We start from the raw sequence: 16,330 nt of genomic DNA, 5'->3' as shown, positions 1-16,330 counted from the left end.
GGATGCTACTTATAAGAATGAGTATCAGTCTTCATTTATTCATTCTTCACTTCTTCAAAGTGGCACTGGGTTAAGTGTACGATAAAATAGCTTTTGAAATTCATGTGGACTTTGGTTGCAGGTCTAACAAATTTGAGATTAATATGGTCATGTCACTTCAGAGACATTTTAATATTTAAAACTGCCACTTTCACAAAATGGTGATAAATGCATCAGCAAGAAATCTCATCACAGTAATTTAAACATAGGTTATCCTGACAGTCAATACTGAGCCACACTCTACTTCTCAGGGAAGATATTCATATAAAGTAACAGCAGGTTTATTTTCCATTAATGGAACAAGAATATACAAAATGAAACTTGGAGTATGAAATCTATTTACAGCAACCCTAGAAATGTGAAACCGGCATCGTAAAATTTTAGCAATTTATTTTTAAAAATCATATTGGTTTCAGAAACTGGCAGGCCATCACTCAAAATACCCTGAATCACTAACTTCTGTAGTATTTTTGTTTGGTATTGTTTAGGATAGTTTTTTTCCTAAATCACGTAAGTATCATGCATTTCATGCTAAGAATTGGCCTGTCATTTTTTCTGTCAACTAATCCTTTTTACCTTTAAAGAAATATTTGATTCATCTTCAGTAGTCAACAAATTGATCTTTAAAGCAAGATGTGCAAATCAGAGATGGTGTGAAAGATAATCCATTCATTAAAGGGAAAAAAATTAGATCTTCATCTCAAAATTGGTTCTATCTTTTTTTTCAATGTAAAATTTAGTATCTTTTAATAAAGTAATGCATGGATATAATTTCTAAATAGTAGATATACATGGGAGTATATTTATAATTTTTATCTAGGGAGGTACAGTCAAAAGGTTTGGACATATATCATAACATACATTTATTCATTATGCTTATTTTTATAATCTGTGTCCCCTATTACAATGTAATCTCTATGAGAGGTATGATTTGTTTTTATTGTTGGTCACTGAGGTCTCCCCCACACACAAAAAAACTGTGCCTCACATATAATACACACAAAATAAAGGATGTGCTTACTTAAAAAGATGGACGAGCATTCATAATCATATCTTACTATATTTCTTGGGGAAAAAAATCCAAGAAAGAAAATTCTCTGACCTGGAATCTGGATACATATGCACATTGTGAAGAACACAAAGAACAACAAAAGAGAAAGACATAAGGTCCTCCAAGGTTTTACTTTGGTATTGCTAAAAAAGATCCTCTATTATTTGAGGGCAGGACCTAACAATAGGCTAGACAGTATAGTGAAATAAAAGTCATTTGGGGTAGTAGAAGATGACGTTAACAATAATATAGCTATCATTTATTGTTTACTTTGGGCCAGTCAAGTATTTTTATGGATACTGTGGTTTTATCCCCAGGGACTAGAATTCCATTTATTATATATAAATGCTCTATAAGCATTTATAAGACTTAAATTTTCTCTTTAATTTGCAAACAACCTCATGAAGAAGGACTATATTTTTATAATCCTTTTTTCAGATTATGATATCTGCAGTTAGAGAGGTTGAGACACTTTCCCCAAATCACACAAAGAAACAATAAAATAGTCCAGAGTTACATCAAATTCTGAGATGAGAAACGAGGCTCTTACCCAATATGGCTGTCTCTGTTTTTAATGGAAAATAAGATAATTTCACAGTAATGAATAATATATATGCAGTATTTTATAGAAAGACTAATAGGTGAGATGTGCAGACCTAATAAATCAGTTATTTATGTAGAGCTTTACATATTTTTACCAGTCTGAAAGGTGAGGTGTGCAGTATTGAGTGAGGTATACAGTGGTTAAAAAAAAAAAAAAAAAAGTAGATGTATAATCCACAAATCTAGTGTCCAACTGATGACTTTTTAGAAGTTTAGACTGATAAGTGTGGAAAGGACACAAGATGGAGCTACTGGGGGCGTGACTGTGTACTGAAAAGGGGAGCTCTTACTCTTTCCCCACCTACAAGAGAGGACGTTGCACCTAGAAAAATCAAAATAGAATCCACTATTCAAATGATAAGGAAGGGGCAATGGCAATAGGTCATACAGAAAAAAAAGGCATGTATAAGTTAAAGTTGGAAGAAAGCAATGCTCTTGCCAGTTGATTCAGGCAGGATTGAAGTACTGAACATCGTAACCCCCCCCCCCCCACACACACACATACCCTCCCAAGTTAGATGGAAAGAAAGAATCCCAATGATAAGCTTCTCTGCAAAATAAAAATAAAAACTTATTCCAGAACGACATCAAGAGTGTCTTAGCTGGCTCCTTTAGAAAGCAAAGATGAAGATGAAGTTGATGCCAGTATATTTGAGAGGTACCGGCCCAGGGGGGTGAAGGTAAGATAAAAGAAATCAAAGTGAAACAAAGAAATACGCAAAGCAATGCAGTGTGATGTGTCATTGTTACAGCCATGGCTTCATGACAAGCTGTGAAAAGACAGAAAGGATCTCTCAGCAGGTCTCTGCTCAGCATGTGGTTCTTCTTGAAAAGGGCTGCAAGGAAGAAGTGCCTCTCAGACTAGTCCATCAAGTACAGTAAGAAAGAGAAATGTATCTGTCCAATGTCCTTTTACCTTTCACTTCTCGTTTGTCAAGATACAACTCCCAAACAACTGGGCTGCATCTAGTCCCTTTGTTGCTAAGAAGCCAGGAACTTTGAGGTGTTTTACCCAAGACGAAGAGAAGATTGATGACCCAGTATGAGTAGTATGCCAAGAAGACAGAAAAATTTTAAAAACTCAGAGAATTTGAGGAGACATACAGTTTTCGTGTCCCAATATGAAAGAAGATAGGTCAAAATAATACATTGCTTTGTGCTGTCTCTTTATCCTCATCTCATGTAATGCTTTGAGTAAAAGAGGGAAGACCTCAGAAAAGAAGGAGTTTGCCCTAACATTACTTTAGGACAAAACAGAAATGCTTGGGATAAAACAAAACTAAGAGTCCAACCCAAGCAAAGGTGTGGCAAATCCAGGTGAGACCGAGGTCAGTATCAATATCCTAAAAGTGGGACCTAAGGAAACATTGATAGGTAAACTTGAGAAACAAAGAAAAAAATCAGTGGGTGCTGTGGTAAAAGCTGGGATACATGAGGAATAGAATAATGTGTCAAAAAGGTGATTAAAAAACAGGCTCCAAACCTAGGAAAAGAGCTAACTGGATGGAGAATGGGCATTGTTGAATCCAAGAATAGGAGCAGAAGGGAGGCAAATATACGACATGACTTCTCAATGAAGTTTTTCTTTTAATAATATCTATGATAATAACATTGACTGACATTTATCCCATTCTTATTTTCCAAGCTTTATAGAATCTTTATCTCTATTTTGGTATTTATGAGGCAGGTACAGTTACCACCCCACTTTACAAATGAAAAAAAAAAGCCAAAGAAAAGACCATCAAAATGCCCAGATCACATAGCTGAATAAGAAACAAAGCCGAGATTTTGAACCCAGGTAGATAGGCTCTAGAGTACGTAAGGAAAAGGGGTGGTAGCCGCCACCAGCAACATGGAAGGATATGACAACTCTAGCTTCCTGTTTTCCAAGGTGGACACTCTGTTATTCCCTGTGAAGCTCTTTAGAAAGCCCAGGAAGGCAATCTTGGATCATACTCTGTGCAGAGCTGATATGAGTCTAAAAATAGGAAATACATCTCTCCAACTCATTTAACATAAATTCAACACATAAATTCTCAAACTGACCAAATTAATTAAAAAAGGATTCCAACTTATTTTAATGACCATGAATTCTCAGGGGAATCTTCACATTGAAATATATCATATATGAAATGAAATCACTTATTGACAAAATGTCCAACACTCTTCACAATCACAAACACTGAGAAGAAAATGAAGAACTTGAGAAAACCTCCCCATGACTTAGAAATTCTTATTATTCAGATAAGTTGGAGTAATCAACAATTGAGAGAAAATATAAAATGTAGAGTTACACTAAGAAAATATTTCAACCAAGAGCACACTGTATACATGGTACATTAGCCAACTTAACAATAAATTATATTAAAAATAATAATAAAAAAGAAAATATTTCAGTATCACAACGGTAAGGCTACCATTTTAATTCCTGCCCTCTCAAAGATTTCACTATTTTTAGGTTTTTGCCATGAGAAGGTAGCTTCTCTTTTATATAGAGTACATCAAGTGAAAATTGTAGTGCATTTTATATAAAAGATAAACCATTATAACTTTGCTGGAATGCCTCTATCCAGAATGTCCAGGCATCTTTATAGAAACAGAGTGTCTGCCATGTAAAAGTAAATGCATCTGGGCTGCATTTAGGATTTTTGTTTCAAGATACTATACTGAGATATACTATCTTTTTTACATTTATTTATTTTTGAGAGACAGAGTGAGACAGAGCATGAGCTGAGGAGGGGCAGAGAGAGGAGACACGGAATCTGAAGCAGGCTCCAGGTTCTGAGCAAGCATTCAGCACAGAGCCTGATGGGGGACTCGAACTCACAGTGAGATCATGACCTGAGCCAAAGTCGGACACCTAACCGACTGAGTCACCCAGGTGTCCCTGAGATCTACTATTTTAAATATTTCTTGAATATATTTAAAATAAGATAGGAGTATGCTTTACAGGGACCTTGATTTTGAAACCAATTAAATATAAATTGGCTTTCTCACTTACATAGAATTATTAGAAGATTGCCTGCAATTTAAACTTCATCAGGTGTTGATCTGAATATTTTAACTTCAAAGCACTAATAATCACTTATAAAAATCTCTTTATGAAATTTTTCTCTTCTACACTTTGAACAAAAAGAGTGTTCCTCTTTTGAAGAAAATACTTTAAGAACAAATATGAATGTCTACTTCATGTTGAAAATAAAACCAATGCAAAAATCCAAAGCCCCCATGAAACTAAAGGTTTATTTGAAGAAAAAGTAAAAGTGGGTGGGAGAAACCCAATGTGTACTCATGTATTCCTGGCCTCTTTCCTTTAATCTTACAGAATGACAACTAACAGAGACACCTGTCTTCTCTGAAGGAAAAAACAAAAACAAAAAAACTTTTAGTCCCAAATTTGAGATATCCACAGAGCTTTCACCAGCCATTAATGTTTGTGTAAATGCCTTTTGGAATGACTTGCCCATCTAGGGTTACAAATGAGCAAAGCATTTAAAATATGGTACCTTTTACTTAAAGCAAATATCATGTTAATGACTAGATGAGAATTGATGAAAAGTTCTTATTACATTTTTGTAAGAAATATCCACCGTACTGTGTACAGCTGGCACAAAGTCATACCCCATCTCCAATCGGTAGCTTATCTTTTTCCCTGTTAACACCTCTGCAAACTTTTCGCTCGCTTCTCTCACTCACCTTCCCTTTTCTCTTTATTCTTCCATCCTCTGGACATTCCTAGCATCCAATCTCTCCGGCGATTTTGCAGTTAAACTATATGGCAAATATTAGCTATTTTTCCTCTAACATATTTCAGCAAATTCAAGAAATTGGTTAAGTATTCCCATTAACGAATCAAGTAGTATATTTAAGGTGGGTGGGAGTTTATGATATATCACTCCATTTCCTAGCTACTGCTTTTGTCCAAGGAAACCTTTGTAAATCATTTTTTTTTTTATTTTCTAACAAAGTGAAATATCAGGCTCAAAATAATCAGAACTTGATTTCTTTTAATCCTGAAGAAAAAATCCAATTGAGATATCTACTGTATTGACTCTAATCTTCATTGAACATTTACTATGAATGTTTTAAGAGTTTATGTGTGTAAACACAGTTAATTCTCATAACAACCTTCTTAGGTAAGTACTATCATAATCTTATTTTACAAATAAGGATAATATAATACAGAAGGTAAAGTAAAATGCCTAAGTTTACATAGCTGGTAAACGCTGGAGGACTCAAACCCAGATCGTTTGCCTCAAACACCTCAGGTGTTGACTGCTATTCTATATTACCTTTTATTCCTGCGTTCTTAGCCACAATACAGGCAGAAAAATTAATACTGAAAATAAATGTCACAAACACGGATGCCCAACAGTTCTGCAGACCTTGTAGAAATTATATACAGTTGTGTTTTTTACAGACATGAGTAGAGCTCTTTACCTATTAAGATTGATGTTTAAATAAACAAATTTGGCACTTTATATTTTTATATTAATATGAAGTAGGCTCATCCTTGCCGGTATTTAAAATAAATACAGTTTTTTCTTTCTGTAAGTTTTTGCATTAAAAAAAAGATGATTTGTGTCTTGAAGAGCTACCCAGGTGCTTTTTATGGCTGGGTTTCACATTAAGAAAACATTTGCCATGGAAACATCTGGAAAACAGATCACGCAGACAACATTCTACTCAGGGGAATATACTTAATTCAGTTGCTCTTTTTTAAAATGGGCCACCCTGTTCATGCCAACTGTATGCATTTAACGCATATGAACCATAAAAATGTCTCATGCTTAAGCAATCAGCTTTTCATTTCTCTTAAATATTTTATCTGCTGGCTCGATTATATTCCACAGCCAAGGCCTTTCCTTTTCCTACTATCTTCCTATTCCTAACTGCTCTGAGATAAAGCATGGCTACGAGTCCCCTTCTCATCGGCCATGAAATAAGTAGTTAATGCCCAGGAGAACCTGATAAATCATAAGGAATAGGCCCAAGAAAGAAAATGTCCATGTGGCCATACTTTGGTGTATAACTCAATAGCAACATATGAAGAATAAGAAAGTTAGGTCCAAAACAATGGTTCTTAACTGTGAATAGTAGAAGAAATGACTAGAGAGAAAGCACTCCTCCCTCTGATTCATAAATTTGGAAGGGACTCAGTAAGTGTGTATTTGAACAAGTTTCCCAGGTGATTCTGATGTACTACTAGTGAAAAAGCATTTCTATAAGTCAGTGTTTCCAAAAATTGCTTAATGATAAGAGTGGTCTGAGTTGCTTGTTAAAAATACGGCTGCCGGGATGCCTGGGTGGCTCAGTCGGTTAAGCGTCCAACTCTTGGTTTTGGCTCAGGTCATGATCTCATGGTTTTGTGAGTTTGAGCTCTGTGTCGGGCTGTGTGCTGGCAGCATGGAGCCTGCTTGGGATTCTCTCTCTTCCTCTCTCTCTGCCCCTTCCCCACTTGTGCTGTCTCTGTCTCTCTCAAAATAAACAGGTACGCTTAAAAAAAAAAAATACAGGTTGCCAAGGCCTTCATCTGGAGAATCTGAATTAAATAAATTTGGGGGTGTGGAAGAGGACTTTTCAGCCACACTTCAGAAACATTGCACCAAATCAGTATTTTACTACAGTGCCCTGAAAGATACATTACAAAGAAATGACTGTCTTGTGAATCATTGCATATAAGAATCCCCTCCTTGAATATTCCCAAACATGGATTAACATAATAAAGGTCCTTAAAAGTCTTGCTAGTAGCAATAAAGTTCTTAATATTGTTTGACTTACATTTTTACTATGAAACACATTTTCTCATCTGACAGTCTCAATATTTCTGAAGAATTAATGTTCTTAAATCCATACTTTGGAAAATCATGCTAGTTCCTAAGTACACATGCATAATCCCACCTAAGTAAAGTTGCAGCCAGCACATGTAGTCCAATTATACAAATTAGAAAAAGACAGTCCATTTGGGTGGAGAATTGAGATAAGAATTGTAATAAGATTGATTTTCTAAGCATCTGAAATACAAAACCTCTTTCCTTTGGGATTTTAGCCCCTTACTGTTTTTTGAACTGTGTGCACAACCTGCACAACTATCCACTGTGACCCTGTTTCTAAGAGCAGAGGAAAACTTGGTTTTTAATGAAACACGAATACCCTGAAAGAATGTTTGCCCTCAGTCCCACCTTTGCAAGAATGTGCTATAACATCACTGGCACAGAGTCAAAGTCTATAACGTGTTCAAGCAGGAGTCAAGTTGTAGTCACGGGTACACTAGGTGTGAGTCCATTATGGGAACAGGCCAGAGTAAAGCTGAAACTTGAGTATATAAGATGTTGAACCCATTGTGGGAATAGGCAGAAGTCAAGTTGTCAGTGAATATACTAACTATGCGGAGACTGCTGGTTGCCTCATAATGCTTTTTTCCCCTCTCCCGTTCTATGTGACAGAGCTCTTGATTTTCAGTTGGGTAAATGACCATCTGGAACAAATTTTATATTTCCCACACTCCTTTGCTTGGAGTTTTGGCTATAACACTAAGTGCTTGCCAATGACAAATAAATAAAAACTGTATGTACAAGTTCCAGGCAATGTTCTTAAAAGGAGACAGAACACCCTTACCCTTCTTTTCCTTCCTTTCTGTTAGATAAAATGCAAATGAAAGGCAACGGCATGGCCAAGAGTGGACCCCTTGGAAAATCAAATGAGTTTAGGAATGGAGGCTATACAGAACAGACTAACAAAAGGGCCTGGGTGCCTGACACCACGGACAGCCATACCACCTGTCTCTGGACCACCTACTTGCAGACTGTGTTGTGAGAGAGAAAATAACTTTTATTTTCTTTAAGACACTGTTATTTGAGTTTTTCTGTCACTTGCAGTCAAATTCAATCTTAAAAAATTCAATATGTGTGGTTGATGTCAATTCCCAAGCCAAGTTTATTGTAATTGTTAAAGATTATCTATGCTGCTTCTTGCTTTCAATTAGCAACACTAATTAAAACTTGATTTTGCTTCTATAATGCTGTCTAAACTTAAAATACCTTTTACATATTTTTATATGCACTGTTTCATGAAAAGACAAAGTGTCGATCTGAGCAGCTTCCTAAGATTCAAGAACCTTAAAGTCAGAAAAAAAAAGAATCTGCACTATGTATATTATTTCAACTTTGAAATCGGATATTTCTGATGAAAAGGAAGATTAATATATTCTTACAGTAAGTATTTTTCTAGATTCTTAATTTATACATTGGTATATAGAAAGAAATATGACACAATTGTCACATTTAACAACCACACAGCCTCTAGGAAAACAGCAAGTAGAAAAATCACTTATAATACAGTGTGGTAAGTCCTAGCAAAGACTGAAGTAAATATATTTCAGTAAATAATAAACTAGCACAGACTGAGTTAAGCATATATGTTAATTAATAGCATAGCAAGAAACATAGAACAAATTAATGTGTTTCATATATCCTACCTTGTACACATATTTTCAATGTTGCCTACTAATACATATCTCTAGTATAATTCATTTATCTTTAACTTTTGTTGCTTATTCTTTACTTGAAATATCATATTCCACTAAGAAATTTGACAATTTTATGTAGACTAAAGGAAGAATACTATAAAATCTTGCTGAACAAATTTGACTATATATATATATATATATATAGTCAAATATATATTTATATATATGTAATATGCTTTTCATATATACATATACATACATACCTATATATCCTACACTTTAACATTTATGAGGTACTAATCTGACATTCCTCTCTTTTCCTGGGAATACTTCCTCTTCTACTCCATTCACACAAATCTATGTCATGTTCTTCTATGACCTCATTTTCCTAAACATAGGTAATTAATGGTTACTCAGGGTGACCCAATCAGATACATTTCCAAAGAGTTTGGAATTTGAGACTAGAGAATGACAATCTCAGTCACTATTCCTGTACTCATGGAAGCTGTGAGTTGTAAAACTCAGATTGTCAAAGGTCGTATTTCTCTCCATGTGAAGAGCACAAGTTCTCAATGAGAGGAAGTGATGCTGAGTAGACCAAGAAAAGTATGATCAACAGAGAAAGAGAGAGTTCTGCAACATTCAGTTTTTGGTTCTAACTCTTCTTGAGGCCCAGATGAAATCACTGTCCTGCCAGTGGCTAGAACACTCAGTTTCTTTGGAATCGATGGACTAATCCATATCCCCTTGTGCTGAAGTTCCCTTTATTGGGTTTGGATGATTCCAAATAGGTTATATCATGGTCCAGTAACAGACAACCCCCAACTGTAATGGCTTAAAAAAAAAGATTTATTTATCTCTCATATTTCATAACAATCATGGATTGGCAGGGAGAGCTTTGCTCATCAGAACCAATTGGGAGCTCAAGTAAATGATATAGCCAGTTGTCATGCCAGAGAGAAGTGAGAGAGCTTTAGAGGGTCTCACAGTAGCAAATGCTTTAAACCCAAGTCAGAAAGTGAAACACATCATTTCCATTACCAACTCCTTGTCCAGAAGTGGTAATATAACCCCAACCAACCGTAAGAGGCTAGGGAGTATAGTCTGGCCACATGTGCAGAAAGGAGGAGAATGGGAAATAACACATTAGCAACTGGAGTCCTAATTAATATAGCAGTGAAGTTTTTCTTTTGCCAAGGCAAACCAAGAAAAGGGCAAAGGTGTCTGAAATCTGTTGCAGTAGACATGTGTGTTTGAGGGTTTTCTTTGTTGTGCAGCCAGAATTCTCCACGTTTTATAGGTCTTGATAGCCACTTAGAATTCCAGAAAAGTAGGAAAGGGTTCTACAGGTGAAGTAGCAACATGAGATGCAGGAGAAGGATTCCTCAGATTGGAGCTTCTGAAGAAACCCAGGCTCTGTCTAAGCACTGATGATATTGTCCCTGTCCAGTTCTAACTATGGTATGGAAGGAGACATGCAAAATAAAATCTTGAGATAGCAGTGAGTGACTGGAATGATGGTTTTCCAGTGTCACCAGGAATGAGACCCTGTGTCTTTCTGCTTGCTCATATTTAGCTCTAGGCATTGCACCATATGACAGGCAGGAGTATGGGTCAAAGAGGCTAGATTAGCTGTTTTCTTTCTTAAAAAATCTTTTATCAAAGCTCCTTCTGGCAGATGTCACATACATTTCATTGGCCAAAACTTTGCCCTAAGGGAACATGGGAAAGAAAATTTTAGCCTTCCAGTCTCTGTAAGTTTGAAACACTGTATCTTGCACAAGTGTTTGTATGTAAATGTTAGAAATTTATGTTCTCATTGGGAACAAAGGAGGGCAAGGACATTTTGCTTAAAATTACTACCTATCTGTGGGGGAAGAAGGACCTGAATGTCCTTGAAGAAAACATATTTGTAGTATTGACCTTACAGATGATTCAATGATGTATTTTTGACATCTGGCAATTTATGGATTTTACTAAATTGATTCCATTATTGGGACACAGGTGCATTACAAGATAAATAAAGTATGAGATAGAAAATAAAATGCAAAGATGATTTCTTGGTTTAGCTAATTTTATTATTTTGTAGAAAACTGAATTGACAACAATTTATTGGCTTCTGGATAATATCAAAGAGATTTTAGTGAAAGGTTCTTAATAGTTAAATTGCTGATGGTAGATTGTATTATTTCTTCATGGTTCTTCCTTCCTTTCCCAACCTTGCTCTGATTCACTGTTGTGATATATAACACTCTACCCCACTGCCTTTGGGCTTGGACATGTGAGAAGTGACAATATGCTGGTTCCATTCAGAACCAATGATAGGTATCATGTGTTCCTGCTGGTCACTCTTTCGCTTCCACTATCTAACTAAAGAAAGCATGCCCAAATGGTGGCTGTTCCTTTAGCTGGGATCCCAGGACGTAAGATATGTGGACCAAAACTAAACAAAGCCCAACCATGTTCAGCCAAGTCCTGTTGAACTACCTTTAATGAGCAGTCCCGTATTTATTGTTGCACTCCACTAAGATCTGGGAGTTGTTCAATGCCACAGAAGTAACTAATAGACCTCCCACTTCACATTTTCAGGTAGAGTCACAGAAGCTGTTGATAGGACTGGAAAAGTGATCCAAAAATATGTATGTGGTGCCTTTCTGGTATGCAACTGATCTCTTAAAAAAGGACAAAATCACCTCTGAATAACTATAAACTTAAATGACAGATGTACTGCCTTACAACAAGATTAGAACAACCTATATGGGGGAGCCTGGGTAGCTCAATCATTTAAGCACGGGACTCTTGGTTTTGGCTCAGGTCATGATTTCATGGTTCGTGGGTTCAAGCCCCACGTCAGGCTCTGTGTTCTGTGGAGCCTGCTTGGGATCCTTTCTTTTTGCTCCTCCCCTGATCATACTCTTTTAAAAATAAAAAATTAAAACTATGTTTAAAAAAAAGCCTATATGGAAGTATGGGCTTCATAACCTGACATCAAGAGAAGTCAAGGCTTCCTCTTTACCCACTCAAAGAAAAAAATTTTTGACATAGGACAAAATGGAGATTCACTTAGAAAGTGATCAGACAAGTATTTAGACCCAAAGCCTTACCTCGTAGTTACGATAAGCATACATTTGCCTTTACTAGAGTATTTTGTGCATGCCAATTAAGGGCATATCAGAAATGGCAAGTATTTTAGGATCCTGGCTATAGTTTGCTTTATGTACAACCAAAACAACTTTATAAGCTGGTGTTAGTGTTGTAATTACTACCAAGTAAATTACTACCAAATGATAGTCATCTCAAAACTCAGAGTTAAAACACAGACAATGCTGTGAGACAAACCTGGCTAGACTCCTGGCTATACACGTGCTGTGTATGCTCTATTAAGTACCCATCACAGTGACTGTCTCCTCATAGGTTCTCAATAAAACATTTTGTGGGAATGAGCGAGGAAACTTTGTAAGTTATTTAAAGTCTCTAAGTTTCAGTTCTCTCTTTGTAAAATGGATACTGACTGTCCAGAATTGAGAGGAATTAGTGAGGTGTAACATCTTACTGTAGTGCCATGCACACTGAAAGGACTCGATACATTACAGTGTTGATTTTGCTGTTTTGCACCATTATCATAAAGTTAATGGTATGTAGGTCAATGCTATATATAGTATGCTTCCATTCACCTACTGACCTGGGGGAAACTTGAATCTTCGAAATTTCTTCTTTGAGTCAACATAATCTTTACTGTTACAGAAGATCCGGTCGTTACGTAGCACAGACAATTAAGCTGACATGTAGGATTAACTATAACCCATATTATAGTAAGTTTAAATGCAGACTATGTGAGCTGGTAAAGTATAATTTATTAAAGAAAAATGTGATTTTATGTACTTTCTTCCACCTTTTGTTTAACGTAAGCCATCATGACCATTCTCAGATCCTACAGGCAAAGTTTAAAATACTTCATTAAGGGTTTTGCTTTATCTAAAACCAAAACATTTTGGTAAGAGGTCATAATTTAGTATGAAGCTTAAACCTAAATAATTTGACCCTTGGTACCTTTCCTTTCCTTTGGTCAAGCATCCCATCATGTGAGGACATTGCAGTCGCTGGTAAGTATCAGGCAATGGAGAACAGGGACATAGACTCCACACTTCTTATTTCTCTGTGAACACAGAAACAAGCGCCCTATTTTTCATGACTTGCTACATTTGAAACAACATACTGTTGTTTATTTAAACTTAATTATAAAGATGTAAACATTATCATACTTCAATAAATCTAAATCTAAAGTGTCATTTTTAAAAAAAAAAAATAACACTGTCCCATGTACCACTAAGAGATTTAAAATTATTCCTAATCAAACTATGACATACAATTACTTGTCAAGTCAGATCATGATTTATGTTAAAATGTGAAGAACTATGTGTATCTCAGAACTGAATATTATATTTTGCTAATTTGGAAAATGCAATTTAACCTGAAGACAGTAAAAATATCTCCATTATTACAAAAGTCATTGAGTGGGAGGAAAAGAAGTTTAGAGATCGGACAAACTGGGATTCAAATTCTTAACGATTTTTTAATTTAGTAGTATGACCTTCCCCATGTTCCTTACATTTTTAGTTGAGCCTCAGATTTTCTATTCTATACAACAGAAATAACTTCAACCTGTTTTCTACGGTTGGTCTGAACACTGGATGAAATTATATATATGAAAGCATAAGCACAATTCATGGCACACAGGAACAATTAAAAAACAGTTTCTTTCTTTCTGTCACGTGAAAGAAGGAATATAGACCAAGACCCAGCTGACCTGCCTGCTCCTTGTTCCCAGGCTAGTATTTCATCAACACATTTGTCATTATCTTGTAAGACTTATGTGATGCTTCCTATGCCATGGACATAGTCTCCATTAGTTTTCCTTAACGTTATTACTTTATGTAGTTTCTCTCCTTTTCCTTTTTTTTTTTTTTTCGGTTTTGGACTATACAGCTTTGTTTGCTTCACAGGTTTTCTCTGTTTTATCCCTTCAGAGCTTGATGATATTTATACAGCATCTGTTCAAATTTGCTTTCTTGCCCAGCGACTATCTGCATTTTACCTGTGCTGTTATAAATTTCCTCCAAAGCAATGGTAAGGTTAAATTCTAAGGGAATTGTCATTTTTTGCTACATATGTTTGGTTAGCATACAACATCGATATCTTCAGTGATGAGTAAGAAGTTTCAACATCTTTTAATTCTCATAGAATCATATCATTTTAGAGGTATGCCAGACCTTATTAGGGAATCCATTTCACAAATAATTTTTGGCAGCCAAATCCTTTCACTCAATTGAAAAGGAAACAAATCCAAAAAGATTATGTGACATGTCAAACGTTATAAAAGAAGGTGGCCTATCTCTCATGCCTTTAAGACCAAGTAAGGAGATTGTCAAAATATGGAAGAATGGAGAACAACTAATTCTAATATGCCTGGTTTGGACCAGTAATAGAAACCCAAGATCTTGTAGAAAAGGCTAGTGCATCTTAAAGCATTTGTACATGGGTTTTTAGAAGGTAACTTCCTTGGAGAATACAAAGTACTTCATTTTTAAAAGAGATAGTGTGGGGAAAAAACATGTATTGGAAAACATAAAGTCTGGATCCTTTTTATAATGCAATTTCAATCTGTTCCTAGGCAGCAACAGTTCTTTACTGCCTAAAACAATTTCTGCCAACAGAATCCACCAGACAGAGCATGCACACTTTCATTTGCATTTTCTTTTCCCAATTCCAAAGAACTCTCTCTGAGCCTATAACAAACCAATTGATGGTGAGGACAAGTAGGCAGTTCAAAATTCTAAATTAATTCAGATACTTTTCAAGTAATGTTTTAAAATAATAAATTAGATTAAAAAAGAGAAAAGAATCACTTTTTTGCAATATCAAGCTGAGTCCAGAACTTGTAGAAATAATTCAACAAACCCTAGATAGAAATAAAGAAAACAACCGCAAAAGAATCCGAAAGAATGAATGACTAAAAGGAGCCAAGTCCATAGAATTACTGGATTAGAACGTTGTATTGCTCCAAACCAATTACTAAACATTTGTTTAAATTCAGTGAGTTAATTTTAATTATGTTTGTATAAGGAAAGACATTTCAATGCAATCTTTGGAACAAATTTTTTGCTGAATTTTGCTTCTATTTCTTTATATAGTAGTGCTCTTGAAATGGCAGAGCATATATATTTTTGGTGACTGTTGTTACAGAGAATTACATTTTAAATTTGTAGTTCCTACTATGTTGAAAGGTCAAGAGAACAAGTAAATTCAGAGCACTTTCTTTTGTTTGGGGAGAAATCACTCCATTCTTTTCAGCACATAAAATTAGCATCCTGTCCCAGGGAAAGAGTATAATAATAAAGCAGTATTCGGACTGAACAGTGGGAATCCCACCTTTTACCAAATACTATGCAATACTATTCTAAAGCTGTTGAAAAGATGAAACTGCAAAAGGGATGAAGAAGGATCTTAAACAAAAAAGATAAAAATCCTTTACTTTGGGGATTTAGGGTTATTAGAATATTTCTGATGGATTGACATTGGTCTGGAATAAGTTTACCTGAAAGAAAACAAAACCAAGACTCTCCCCAAAAGACAAGTTGACCAAGAAAATGCTGAGCCTAGGTTTATGCCCATCAAAGACTAAACTCCTATAAGGGCAGATAAACAGTGGACAAGTACATGGATAAATCTGCACCCCTTCCCTGACATGGCCATCATAGAGTCGTGAGTTTGCTTAGAAGGAAAAGACTGTGTGACTGTAAATAAAGAGCCAAGACCTGTGAATTAAGGCATGTATTGGTCAGAATGAGCTGGAGGACAGGCCCTCTTTTCCTTCACTGTCCATAGTTTAAATATAAGGTCAGACACTTTGTGTCAAATAAGTGTTTTAGATAGGAATGCTGTGCCATAGAGCTCAGTTGAAGAGTCCTCACCATTAGGAGATTGATCTAGTTAAGGGGAAGAGGTAAAATGTGACTTACACTTAGGGCTAATTCTCAGGTTATTTCCATTGGCTTCACATTCCAATGGCAATTATGATGACAGTAGTGAGCATAGAATCCCTTTGGATTGGCCAGATAATTGCTGCATACATCATTTTGGTAACATGCCAAGGTAGTGGATGATTCTGA

At 35.7% G+C, this 16,330-nt stretch overlaps 1 long non-coding RNA gene across 8 annotated transcripts in view; it reads right to left on the bottom strand.

Annotated features, from left to right (window-relative positions):
* Window positions 1–16,330, bottom strand: part of LOC107179968 — a 225,957-nt gene that overhangs the window by 209,225 nt on the left and 402 nt on the right. For 7 of the 8 annotated variants that reach the window (XR_006220115.1, XR_006220120.1, XR_006220117.1 and 4 more), the window contains exons 1-2: window positions 16,181–16,282; window positions 13,212–13,317 (exon numbers count right to left, since the gene is read on the bottom strand). This is a non-coding gene — a long non-coding RNA (uncharacterized LOC107179968). Of the gene's footprint in view, window positions 1–13,211; window positions 13,318–16,180; window positions 16,283–16,330 lie in introns of those variants that run through there. The other variant, XR_006220121.1, reaches the window with a different exon arrangement.

Source organism: Panthera tigris, chromosome B4 (assembly GCF_018350195.1).
Source record: "Panthera tigris isolate Pti1 chromosome B4, P.tigris_Pti1_mat1.1, whole genome shotgun sequence".
NCBI lineage: Eukaryota > Metazoa > Chordata > Mammalia > Carnivora > Felidae > Panthera > Panthera tigris.
The sequence above is the reverse complement of the archived record's forward strand: the minus strand, read 5'-3'. Positions and strand labels throughout refer to the sequence as shown.